Below are 14,184 nucleotides of genomic sequence, written 5' to 3'. Positions count from 1 at the left end.
TTCTACATAACCTCACACAGGTACACCATCTCTTATTAATTTCTACATAACCTAATTCAGGTAGACCATCTCTTATTAATTTCTACATAACCTAATTCAGGTAGACCATCTCTTATTAATTTCTACATAACCTAATTCAGGTACACCATCTCTTATTAATTTCTACATAACCTAATTCAGGTACACCATCTCTTATTAATTTCTACATAACCTAATTCAGGTAGACCATCTCTTATTAATTTCTACATAACCTAATTCAGGTAGACCATCTCTTATTAATTTCTACATAACCTAATTCAGGTAGACCATCTCTTATTAATTTCTACATAACCTAATTCAGGTACACCATCTCTTATTAATTTCTACATAACCTAATTCAGGTAGACCATCTCTTATTAATTTCTACATAACCTAATTCAGGTAGACCATCTCTTATTAATTTCTACATAACCTAATTCAGGTACACCATCTCTTATTAATTTCTACATAACCTAATTCAGGTAGACCATCTCTTATTAATTTCTACATAACCTAATTCAGGTAGACCATCTCTTATTAATTTCTACATAACCTAATTCAGGTACACCATCTCTTATTAATTTCTACATAACCTAATTCAGGTACACCATCTCTTATTAATTTCTACATAACCTAATTCAGGTAGACCATCTCTTATTAATTTCTACATAACCTAATTCAGGTAGACCATCTCTTATTAATTTCTACATAACCTAATTCAGGTAGACCATCTCTTATTAATTTCTACATAACCTAATTCAGGTAGACCATCTCTTATTAATTTCTACATAACCTAATTCAGGTTCACCATCTCTTATTAATTTCTACATAACCTAATTCAGGTAGACCATCTCTTATTAATTTCTACATAACCTAATTCAGGTACACCATCTCTTATTAATTTCTACATAACCTAATTCAGGTACACCATCTCTTATTAATTTCTACATAACCTAATTCAGGTTCACCATCTCTTATTAATTTCTACATAACCTAATTCAGGTAGACCATCTCTTATTAATTTCTACATAACCTAATTCAGGTAGACCATCTCTTATTAATTTCTACATAACCTAATTCAGGTACACCATCTCTTATTAATTTCTACATAACCTAATTCAGGTAGACCATCTCTTATTAATTTCTACATAACCTAATTCAGGTTCACCATCTCTTATTAATTTCTACATAACCTAATTCAGGTACACCATCTCTTATTAATTTCTACATACTCACCTCAGGTACACCATCTCTTATTAATTTCTACATAACCTAATTCAGGTAGACCATCTCTTATTAATTTCTACATAACCTAATTCAGGTACACCATCTCTTATTAATTTCTACATAACCTAATTCAGGTAGACCATCTCTTATTAATTTCTACATATAACCTAATTCAGGTAGACCATCTCTTATTAATTTCTACATAACCTAATTCAGGTAGACCATCTCTTATTAATTTCTACATAACCTAATTCAGGTAGACCATCTCTTATTAATCTCTACATACTCACCTCAGGTACACCATCTCTTATTAATTTCTACATAACCTAATTCAGGTAGACCATCTCTTATTAATTTCTACATAACCTAATTCAGGTACACCATCTCTTATTAATTTCTACATAACCTAATTCAGGTAGACCATCTCTTATTAATTTCTACATAACCTAATTCAGGTAGACCATCTCTTATTAATCTCTACATAACCTAATTCAGGTAGACCATCTCTTATTAATTTCTACATAACCTAATTCAGGTACACCATCTCTTATTAATTTCTACATAACCTAATTCAGGTACACCATCTCTTATTAATTTCTACATAACCTAATTCAGGTAGACCATCTCTTATTAATTTCTACATAACCTAATTCAGGTAGACCATCTCTTATTAATTTCTACATAACCTAATTCAGGTAGACCATCTCTTATTAATTTCTACATAACCTAATTCAGGTAGACCATCTCTTATTAATTTCTACATAACCTAATTCAGGTACACCATCTCTTATTAATTTCTACATAACCTAATTCAGGTTCACCATCTCTTATTAATTTCTACATAACCTAATTCAGGTAGACCATCTCTTATTAATTTCTACATAACCTAATTCAGGTACACCATCTCTTATTAATTTCTACATAACCTAATTCAGGTACACCATCTCTTATTAATTTCTACATAACCTAATTCAGGTAGACCATCTCTTATTAATTTCTACATAACCTAATTCAGGTACACCATCTCTTATTAATTTCTACATAACCTAATTCAGGTAGACCATCTCTTATTAATTTCTACATAACCTAATTCAGGTAGACCATCTCTTATTAATCTCTACATAACCTAATTCAGGTACACCATCTCTTATTAATTTCTACATAACCTAATTCAGGTAGACCATCTCTTATTAATTTCTACATAACCTAATTCAGGTATACCATCTCTTATTAATTTCTACATAACCTAATTCAGGTAGACCATCTCTTATTAATTTCTACATAACCTAATTCAGGTACACCATCTCTTATTAATTTCTACATAACCTAATTCAGGTAGACCATCTCTTATTAATTTCTACATACTCACCTCAGGTACACCATCTCTTATTAATTTCTACATAACCTAATTCAGGTAGACCATCTCTTATTAATTTCTACATAACCTAATTCAGGTAGACCATCTCTTATTAATTTCTACATAACCTAATTCAGGTAGACCATCTCTTATTAATTTCTACATAACCTAATTCAGGTACACCATCTCTTATTAATTTCTACATAACCTAATTCAGGTAGACCATCTCTTATTAATTTCTACATAACCTAATTCAGGTAGACCATCTCTTATTAATTTCTACATAACCTAATTCAGGTACACCATCTCTTATTAATTTCTACATAACCTAATTCAGGTAGACCATCTCTTATTAATTTCTACATATAACCTAATTCAGGTAGACCATCTCTTATTAATTTCTACATAACCTAATTCAGGTAGACCATCTCTTATTAATTTCTACATAACCTAATTCAGGTAGACCATCTCTTATTAATTTCTACATAACCTAATTCAGGTAGACCATCTCTTATTAATTTCTACATACTCACCTCAGGTAGACCATCTCTTATTAATTTCTACATAACCTAATTCAGGTAGACCATCTCTTATTAATTTCTACATAACCTAATTCAGGTACACCATCTCTTATTAATTTCTACATAACCTAATTCAGGTAGACCGTCTCTTATTAATTTCTACATAACCTAATTCAGGTAGACCATCTCTTATTAATTTCTACATAACCTAATTCAGGTAGACCATCTCTTATTAATTTCTACATAACCTAATTCAGGTACACCATCTCTTATTAATTTCTACATAACCTAATTCAGGTAGACCATCTCTTATTAATTTCTACATAACCTAATTCAGGTAGACCATCTCTTATTAATTTCTACATAACCTAATTCAGGTAGACCATCTCTTATTAATTTCTACATAACCTAATTCAGGTAGACCATCTCTTATTAATTTCTACATAACCTAATTCAGGTAGACCATCTCTTATTAATTTCTACATAACCTAATTCAGGTAGACCATCTCTTATTAATTTCTACATAACCTAATTCAGGTAGACCATCTCTTATTAATTTCTACATAACCTAATTCAGGTAGACCATCTCTTATTAATTTCTACATAACCTAATTCAGGTACACCATCTCTTATTAATTTCTACATAACCTAATTCAGGTACACCATCTCTTATTAATCTCTACATAACCTAATTCAGGTAGACCATCTCTTATTAATTTCTACATAACCTAATTCAGGTAGACCATCTCTTATTAATTTCTACATAACCTAATTCAGGTAGACCATCTCTTATTAATCTCTACATACTCACCTCAGGTACACCATCTCTTATTAATTTCTACATAACCTAATTCAGGTAGACCATCTCTTATTAATTTCTACATAACCTAATTCAGGTAGACCATCTCTTATTAATTTCTACATAACCTAATTCAGGTACACCATCTCTTATTAATTTCTACATAACCTAATTCAGGTAGACCATCTCTTATTAATTTCTACATAACCTAATTCAGGTAGACCATCTCTTATTAATTTCTACATAACCTAATTCAGGTAGACCATCTCTTATTAATTTCTACATAACCTAATTCAGGTACACCATCTCTTATTAATTTCTACATAACCTAATTCAGGTAGACCATCTCTTATTAATTTCTACATAACCTAATTCAGGTACACCATCTCTTATTAATTTCTACATAACCTAATTCAGGTTCACCATCTCTTATTAATTTCTACATAACCTAATTCAGGTAGACCATCTCTTATTAATTTCTACATAACCTCACACAGGTAGACCATCTCTTATTAATTTCTACATAACCTAATTCAGGTACACCATCTCTTATTAATTTCTACATAACCTAATTCAGGTACACCATCTCTTATTAATTTCTACATAACCTAATTCAGGTAGACCATCTCTTATTAATTTCTACATAACCTAATTCAGGTACACCATCTCTTATTAATTTCTACATAACCTAATTCAGGTAGACCATCTCTTATTAATTTCTACATATAACCTAATTCAGGTAGACCATCTCTTATTAATTTCTACATACTCACCTCAGGTAGACCATCTCTTATTAATTTCTACATAACCTAATTCAGGTAGACCATCTCTTATTAATTTCTACATAACCTAATTCAGGTACACCATCTCTTATTAATTTCTACATAACCTAATTCAGGTAGACCGTCTCTTATTAATTTCTACATAACCTAATTCAGGTAGACCATCTCTTATTAATTTCTACATAACCTAATTCAGGTAGACCATCTCTTATTAATTTCTACATAACCTAATTCAGGTACACCATCTCTTATTAATTTCTACATAACCTAATTCAGGTAGACCATCTCTTATTAATTTCTACATAACCTAATTCAGGTAGACCATCTCTTATTAATTTCTACATAACCTAATTCAGGTAGACCATCTCTTATTAATTTCTACATAACCTAATTCAGGTAGACCATCTCTTATTAATTTCTACATAACCTAATTCAGGTAGACCATCTCTTATTAATTTCTACATAACCTAATTCAGGTAGACCATCTCTTATTAATTTCTACATAACCTAATTCAGGTAGACCATCTCTTATTAATTTCTACATAACCTAATTCAGGTAGACCATCTCTTATTAATTTCTACATAACCTAATTCAGGTACACCATCTCTTATTAATTTCTACATAACCTAATTCAGGTACACCATCTCTTATTAATCTCTACATAACCTAATTCAGGTAGACCATCTCTTATTAATTTCTACATAACCTAATTCAGGTAGACCATCTCTTATTAATTTCTACATAACCTAATTCAGGTAGACCATCTCTTATTAATCTCTACATACTCACCTCAGGTACACCATCTCTTATTAATTTCTACATAACCTAATTCAGGTAGACCATCTCTTATTAATTTCTACATAACCTAATTCAGGTAGACCATCTCTTATTAATTTCTACATAACCTAATTCAGGTACACCATCTCTTATTAATTTCTACATAACCTAATTCAGGTAGACCATCTCTTATTAATTTCTACATAACCTAATTCAGGTAGACCATCTCTTATTAATTTCTACATAACCTAATTCAGGTAGACCATCTCTTATTAATTTCTACATAACCTAATTCAGGTACACCATCTCTTATTAATTTCTACATAACCTAATTCAGGTAGACCATCTCTTATTAATTTCTACATAACCTAATTCAGGTACACCATCTCTTATTAATTTCTACATAACCTAATTCAGGTTCACCATCTCTTATTAAGCCCCCTCCCGGGTTGCAACATTGCCATGTTACGCAAATAATTGCCGCGCTAACGAAATATTTGCCATCTTAGCAAAATATGCGCCGTGTTATGATGAATTTGCCAGGCTGCGCGTGATGATGCAAATATTTCATAAGGAGGCGAATTTTACGTTAGAAAAATGCGCATTCTTAGCAAAATATTTGCCAAACGGTCTGACGCGCGCTGCACGCTCCTTTTTAGTTTGTTTACGCGAGAATGAAATCTTCGCATTCTTAGCAAAATATTCGCCTCCTTATAATTTATTTGCGCGAGAGTTAAATCTACGCTTTCTTAGCAAAATATTCGCCACCTTATAGTTTATTTGCGCGAGAGTTAAATCTACGCTTTCTTAGCAAAATATTCGCCACCTTATAATTTATTTGCGGGAGAGTTAAATCTACGCTTTCTTAGCATAATATTTGCCGCCTTATAATTTATTTGCGGGAGAGTTAAATCTAGCTACGCTTTCTTAGAAAAATCATTGCCACATTATATTTTACATGTCTTCATTTGTGATAGGAATTAGGATCATATGCTGCTTACGACTCTGCAGTGACTCACATACTGTATACGTAGATTGAACTGACCCGAAAGAATTATGATCAGTGGATCACTTCGAAATACATAACGTGAACCGACGAATCGCGTCCACAAGATCACTTCGAAATAAGTGACGTCAACCGACCTGACGAATCACTTGATGAGTTAATGATCCAAAAGAAGGATAGGATCTGACCTGAACTTGGAAATAAGATAGGATATTGTGTCGCACTGGATAGAGTACGCTACCTGGATTGTTATAGTGCGACACGTAGGTACTGTAGTCAGTGTAGTGCGAAAGATTACCTTTATAGTGTTAGCAGTTAAAAATATAAACTTCATCCCGTTTCAAATATCAAACCACAGTACGAATTATTGCACTAATGCCGGTTATAATGAGGTCCAAAACACACGCTCAAAGTTAAAGTGTGTTTATATTTACCAATTAAACTTTAGTTGATGTTAACTTGTTAATAATAACTGTGTACGACTACCTACCTAACAGTAACCGCTTCGATTTGTTTAACAAAACATCATTTTCCGAACTAAAGTGCGGTACCTATGACTTAGACTTTACTCCGCTAGAAACAAAAAAATTTAAAGAATTGGACACTAGCGAATCTACCTATAGCGAACTTTAGTGTTAGAACTTAACGGTGACCGACAACTAGGAACCTCTCATTCCGGCCTCCCACAGGTATCACATCACATGGCCCAATCAGTGCCGTATCATTTGTGATGATATCCATATTCACATGACAGTTTAGTAAGTATTTGGGTATTATAAAGGATTTTAAGAAGTGTTTGAGCTCTCGGCATGTGTTCACATAACGGACGTGAGCCCGGTCCAAAAGGGGCTGGTTCTCGTATCCAAGGATGTGAGCCGAGCATGCAATGGGAGTGATACGAGACATAAAATCACAAGTACGAGAGTTGATCAGCTGCTAATATACAACCGCAATTTTGGTATATATACTGAAACGTGAACATGAAGAGTATCGGTTTTAATTCAACAAGCCTGCTTTCTCCAAATTCATAGAAGGACAGAGAGGATCTCAACAGCTGGTGGACACGGACAGGTACATAAAGAAGGCTAAAGATACAGCCATCTACTCTGCTTGGCGATGCCAGAAGCACTCCAATCTCCACAACCACCCTGCTGACAACGCTGCTCCACAGAAGCGTGAAGTCCTCTCCTCACTGAAGCGGAAAGCTACTGAGCAGCCCAAGGCAGTAGAGCCAAGGCGTCCGGATCTGCACAGCACTCTGAAGCGAAGACCTCAGAAGAATTCCTCCTTCCTTCTACCTGCACCTCCACGAGACGGGACGAGCCCTTTGTTATCTTCGACGGGAAGACAGATCGGAATGTACGAGTCGTTGCCTTCTCTACAGCCCGGAACCTTGCTACGCTGCATGGCATGGTAGCAACTGGATTGCAGACGGCACGTTTTACGTCGCCCCGAATATATTCACCCAGAGTTATACGATTCATGCTGTTATTGACCAGAAACTTTTGCTGTGAAATCAGTGGATACCTGAAGATTGAGAGATGGACGCCTCGAGATTGTTCTACAAGCTTACAAGAGCCCCCGACTGTTTAAACCAACTTCAATTGGTGTATTTTCGAACACTGATTCCGAATAACCCCTCATGACATCGATCACGTGATATGACCGTAAGTTGACCCGAACTAAAGTCAACTACCTTCTGAACACGCACTGAAGTCCACCAGGGAAATATATTGAAAAATCTATTTTGTCAAACTCGAAGAAAACTTTTTGTAAACAGTAAAATAACTAATTCGTCAATAATGGATATGCAGATGATCCAGTTTCTCTCTAAACTTAAAACTCCGTAATATTTTGAATCGATTTACTCGCGCATTCTTGGAAAAATAATTGCCAAACAGTTTGACGCGCGTTGCACGCCCCTTTTTGGTTTGTTTACGCGAGAATGTAATCTTCGCATTATTAGCAAAATATTCGCGTCCTTATAATTATTTGCGCGACGCAAACAAATCTTCGCTTTCTTAGGGAAATATTCGCCACATTATAATTTATTTGCGAGAGGATTAAATTTGTGTTTTTTAAGTTCGCGCAGTTCTTAGCAAAATATTTATCTGAACGAAAGCTCAAAATTTACCGAGAAATTGACCGTCTAATTAATTTATTTTAATGACTGTTTCTGACCTAAAATTGCACAAAAAATCGATTTAACTAGGTTTCAGAACCTATAAACATATCCTTATTCCTCAAAATTTATGTTTTATAGTTAATACGAGCAACAAGCAACGCCAGCATGTATTTGGTATTGATCCTTCGGTTCTACAGCTCATGACATAGGGCTGAAACCGTAAGATCGAGGCAATCCTCACCTTAACTGATCGAACTTGAGCGGAGAGCAGAGTACGACAAATCACTCTACAGTTGATCTTCGAGATTGTTCTACTGTTTACACCAACTTCAATCGGTGTATTTTCGAACGCTGATTCCGAATAACCCCTCATGACATCGATCACGTGATATGACCGTAAGTTGACCCGAACTAAAGTCAACTACCTTCTGAACACGCACTGAAATATATTGAAAAATCTAATTTGACGAACTTAAGTCGTCAGATAAAGTCGTTTTAATTGCGAGTTTTAGCTACGTACCACAATTCATAATTATATTTATCATCTTACATATTGGCATTATGCTAAAAAAGTAAAAAGTGAAAGCGATCATGATGTGTACAACACCGACTTTACGTTTAATTTTTACACAGTATAGATTGATCTATACCTAAGTTATGTTTGTAAACAGTAAAATAACTAATCCCGAGCGTACTAAATCACTCTACAGTCGATCTTCGAGATTGTTCTAAAAGGGCCCCCGACAGTTGAAATCAGTTAATTATCATCCAACTAATCCGTCAATCATGGATATGCAGATGATCCAGTATTAGTAACATCATATTTTAATTGAGTTACGTTTCTCTCTAAACTTAAAACTCCGTAATATTTTGAATCGATTTACTCGCATTCTTGGAAAAATAATTGCCAAACAGTTTGACGCGCGTTGCAATTGCACGCCCCTTTTTGGTTTGTTTACGCGAGAATGTAATCTTCGCATTATTAGCAAAATATTCGCGTCCTTATAATTATTTGCGCGACGCAAACAAATCTTCGCTTTCTTAGCGAAATATTCGCCACCTTATAATTTATTTGCGAAAAGATTAAATTTGTGTTTTTTTAAGTTCGCGCAGTTCTTAGCAAAATATTTATTTGAACGAAAGCTCAAAATTTACCGAAAAATTGACCTTTTAATTAATTTATTTTGATGACTGTTTCTTACCTAAAATTGCACGAAAAATCGATATAACTAGGTTTCAAAGCCTATAAACAAATCCTTACTCCTCAAAATTTATGTTTTATAGTAAATACGAGCAACAAGCAACATATGTATTCGACCTAGGGCTATAACCATTAAAGGGAAGGCGAAGCTACGCATAGCGACCTTGACTTTGAGTGAAGAACTTAGCTCTTCACATTCAATTTATGTGAAACTAATGTACGTGCATAATTAATGCCAAATATAATGAACTGGCACACGTTTAATAATTTTTATTTATTTACCCGTTGAATTTTCTTTTCATGAATTTTTTAAAGTGCTGTTTGTCCGAATTGCGCTGAAGTCAATACTTCCAAATTCAAAATTTATATATATACCCGAAATTTTAAAACATCGATAGTTTCATTCAATTTTACCGAGGAAACTGTATCATGAATTTGGGTTTTCCAAGATTTTTGTACGAAATGAAACACAGTATTTCTTATTCCGCTTTAAAGCTTTAATAATACTATCAATATATATTGTACAATAGTATTACTATTTGTTTAACTTTACGGAATACAGAGCCCGTGACTGAGTTGCTAACTCTAACTGTTAACTACACTTCAGAGCTAACTCTAACTGTTAACTACACTTCAGAGCTAACTCTAACTGTTAACTACACTTCAGAGCTAACTATAACTGTTAACTACACTTCAGAGCTAACTATAACTGTTAAATACACTTCAGAGCTAACTCTAACTGTTAACTACACTTCAGAGCTAACTCTAACTGTTAACTACACTTCAGAGCTAACTCTAACTGTTAACTATACTTCAGAGTTAACTCTAACTGTTAACTACACTTCAGAGCTAACTCTAACTGTTAACTTCACTTCAGAGCTAACTCTAACTGTTACCTACACTTCAGAGCTAACTATAACTGTTAACTACACTTCAGAGCTAACTCTAACTGTTAACTACACTTCAGAGCTAACTATAACTGTTAAATACACTTAAGAGCTAACTCTAACTGTTAACTGCACTTCAGAGCTAACTCTAACTGTTAACTACACTTCAGAGCTAACTCTAACTGTTAACTACACTTCAGAGTTAACTCTAACTGTTAACTACACTTTAGAGCTAACTCTAACTGTTAACTATACTTCAGAGTTAACTCTAACTGTTAACTACACTTCAGAGCTAACTCTAACTGTTAACTACACTTCAGAGTTAACTCTAACTGTTAACTACACTTCAGAGTTCAGAGTTAACTCTAACTGTTAACTATACTTCAGAGTTAACTCTAACTGTTAACTACACTTCAGAGTTAACTCTAACTGTTAACTACACTTCAGAGCTAACTCTAACTGTTAACTACACTTCAGAGTTAACTCAAACTGTTAACTACACTTTAGAGCTAACTCTAACTGTTAACTACACTTCAGAGCTAACTCTTACTGCTAACTACACTACAGAGTTAGAGTTAGCTCTGAAGTGTAGTTAACAGTTAGAGTTAAAGCCCCATTCCTGTTCTAACACAAATAAATTTCTCTTCCTCAGAGCCAGAAATAAGAATTAAGATCATATCTCATTAAATTGTTTTCAACCTAAGTATTTTTAGGACGAAAAGAATGGTTGCATAACATGATAAAACTTACGAAAAAAGGCCTACACCTACAATTTGAAAAGTGAAAGAACACTCTCACAGAAAGTGTAACTATAAGCTTATAAACTTAACCTTAGAACTAATGATCATTATTAAAAGTGTATCTTGTTCACTTTACTCTTATAAACTTGAAATGCTCCTAAAAACTTTAAACTAGTAGAAAAACACTAAAAACATATAAAATACAATGCATTTTCTAACACATCCACAGATCTTGGTAGTTAGAATTGATTAATACAGGAAATTTAAATAGCAAATGAGACATTTCAACCATTACACTAATTACTATAACTTTTATTTCTGAGGAATGCAGTATATGAGAAAGTAAAGGTCACGTGGCTAATATTTAGAACTTTTAAACGTGTGAGATTGATAAATGCTACAATTATAGTTATTCCACTTGCGTCAAAAAGATTAAATATTGTTGGTGTACAAAATTTCTCAAATGAACGTGTCCTTATATTGAGAATAAGACCCTTAAAAGTGAATAATTAAAATAATAACTGTTAAAATAAACAAATAATTACAGAGTTAACGAATGTGCACTTTTTACGTCGTCGTAAAACTTCTCGGATAGATTAAAAATATCATTTTCGTTACATCCTGATTCACAAAGATAGCTTCCCAATCTATCACGAAGCAGAAACTTTGAACTTATTGTAGAAATATCTCCACATTTGTACTGAAACTGACTAATTTTTAGTAGCTTCTTTCCTATGATGTTATTGTTTCTCTCAAACTCGTCCTTTGTGAGATTAACTGATAGGGCTATGAACCCAACAGTTCCGTCTAAATTCTCAAAAGCAGCAACATCGTCTTTGTTGAAAAGAAGATCAGGATTCTGCCGCTCATCCAAAACCTGGGGACCAAATCCAGCAGACTCTTTATAAAATTGTCGGGTTGTCCTCCTTGGCTGAGATCTGGCAATATTCAGGATCTCATATAGCTTTTTATCCTCCACTCTGTGATTACCAGCGTTGTTCACATAACTTGACAGAATGTGGTAACGGGGGGTCTTCTCAATGATCGGTTTTATTTCTTTTATTAAGGTCAAAAGTTCTTCCACATTAAGAGAATTTTCGGTGTTTGGCTCAAAATAAGATTTCCTGTATTCAGCTGGCTGAGAGAATCCAGAATCTGTGTACTGTAGGAGCATGTTAATCGTTGTATTCCGCTGGCCAATTGCGAAATCTAGCAATGTCCGCGCTGTTCCCTGTGGCATGTTCCCGAAGCCATGCTCCGCATGGGCCTCGCTAAACATAGTAGAGATACGTATCTTTGTCTGGTTTTTGATATTCAAACTTTCCATGCGAGTCAAATTAATATCCATGGCTTTTTTAGTTTCTAAGATGCATTTGACATCCGCCGAGCAAACATTACCGTGTTTCCCCATAACATTTACCTTACCGAGTACTTCCTTTTTTTTAGTGTCCCATTCATCAAGGAATTGGCAGCATTCTCCCATTGCCTTCTTTGCAACTTCGTTAGGTGGTTTGACAGCATTTTTTGCAGATACGTTGTCACTTTCATAACCGCACGCTATGTAGCCGTTTTGTACTGCCCCCCATAACCTAACCACAAAATCCAACTCAGTATGTACAAAGATCTGATCTCTTTTTGTAACTACATGTAATAGTCCCTGAAAACCATTCTCAAGCAATGTTATTTCTTCAGTCAGAGTTATCGGATTTGTAACGTCCACAAGTACTCCATCTGACATTTTTACAGTCCTGATATGATTTGGTGAGGACTTATACACTACATACAAGACGTCTGGTTTTTTGTGTCTTGCAAAAGCCAAAATTGGCTCAACTGTGACGGACATTTCAAAACAATTGATTTCATTGTTGAATACGCTCAAGGAGGTTCCACCGTACACTAACATTTTTTCACCGTACAGCAAAACTTTTTCTGGTTTTGGTGCCAGAGTTAGTTTAACTTTTTCTGTCAGAGAGCAAACAACAATCCGACGTCTCTTTCCGTTTTCTTGGAGCACATTTTGATATTTGTTTGTTATCTCAAAAATCATCAATTTTGAGTCTGATGTTAAGACAATAATGCTCTGTGTACTCTCCTGAAACACGAAGCACTCTCCCACTGATGGTATTTTAAGTCGTTGGAGGTATTCGACTTTCAGCCCAATTTTCAAAACATGGACTGATGAGCCATCCATAGCTAATAATGCAGTCAGTTTCACATTATTGGTGATGTTCCCCACAGCAATATCAGAGACGAACTCGAACTGTGAGCTCGGAATCTCACTAACCTTTCCAATGATCGCATTCGTTACCCTCCAAAGCTTTTTGTATATTTGATCATAAATGATAATGTTTAGTAGATCAAATGCGAGAAGAGATAAGACCCTGACATCTTTGTGATTTTGAGCCTCGAGCTTGTATACGAAAACATTTTCCGGGAAGATTTGAAATGTAACCTCTTCCAGCTCCCGAAGTCTGTTGATGACCGGCGCGCTTGTCACTGCAAAACTTGTGAAGTCACTTTGCCTGTCAAGGCCATGAACTGAAGGAAAAAAAAGATTACCTTAAATACTAAATATTTCACTCATTCTGATATTTTCAGGATTTGATATATCAAAAAATTAAAGAATCGAAATAAAAATTCCAGAATAACATCTTCAATAATTTACTTACCAACTTTAGCTGTTAAAAGTGACTTGATTATTGGATCTCTATTCCATATATGGATCAAGGCTTTCTTAGAGAAT

At 34.3% G+C, this 14,184-nt stretch overlaps 1 protein-coding gene across 2 annotated transcripts in view; it reads left to right on the top strand.

The window, feature by feature from the left end:
* LOC134824015 (vacuolar protein sorting-associated protein 11 homolog) overlaps nt 1-14,184 on the top strand; it is an 87,294-nt gene that overhangs the window by 17,524 nt on the left and 55,586 nt on the right. The gene's annotated exons all lie outside the window — the stretch shown is intronic.

Source organism: Bolinopsis microptera, chromosome 12 (assembly GCF_026151205.1).
Source record: "Bolinopsis microptera isolate Bmic1 chromosome 12, MBARI_Bmic_1.0, whole genome shotgun sequence".
Lineage (NCBI taxonomy): Eukaryota > Metazoa > Ctenophora > Tentaculata > Lobata > Bolinopsidae > Bolinopsis > Bolinopsis microptera.
Note: the sequence above shows the minus strand (reverse complement) of the source record. Positions and strands in the feature narration are given on the sequence as shown.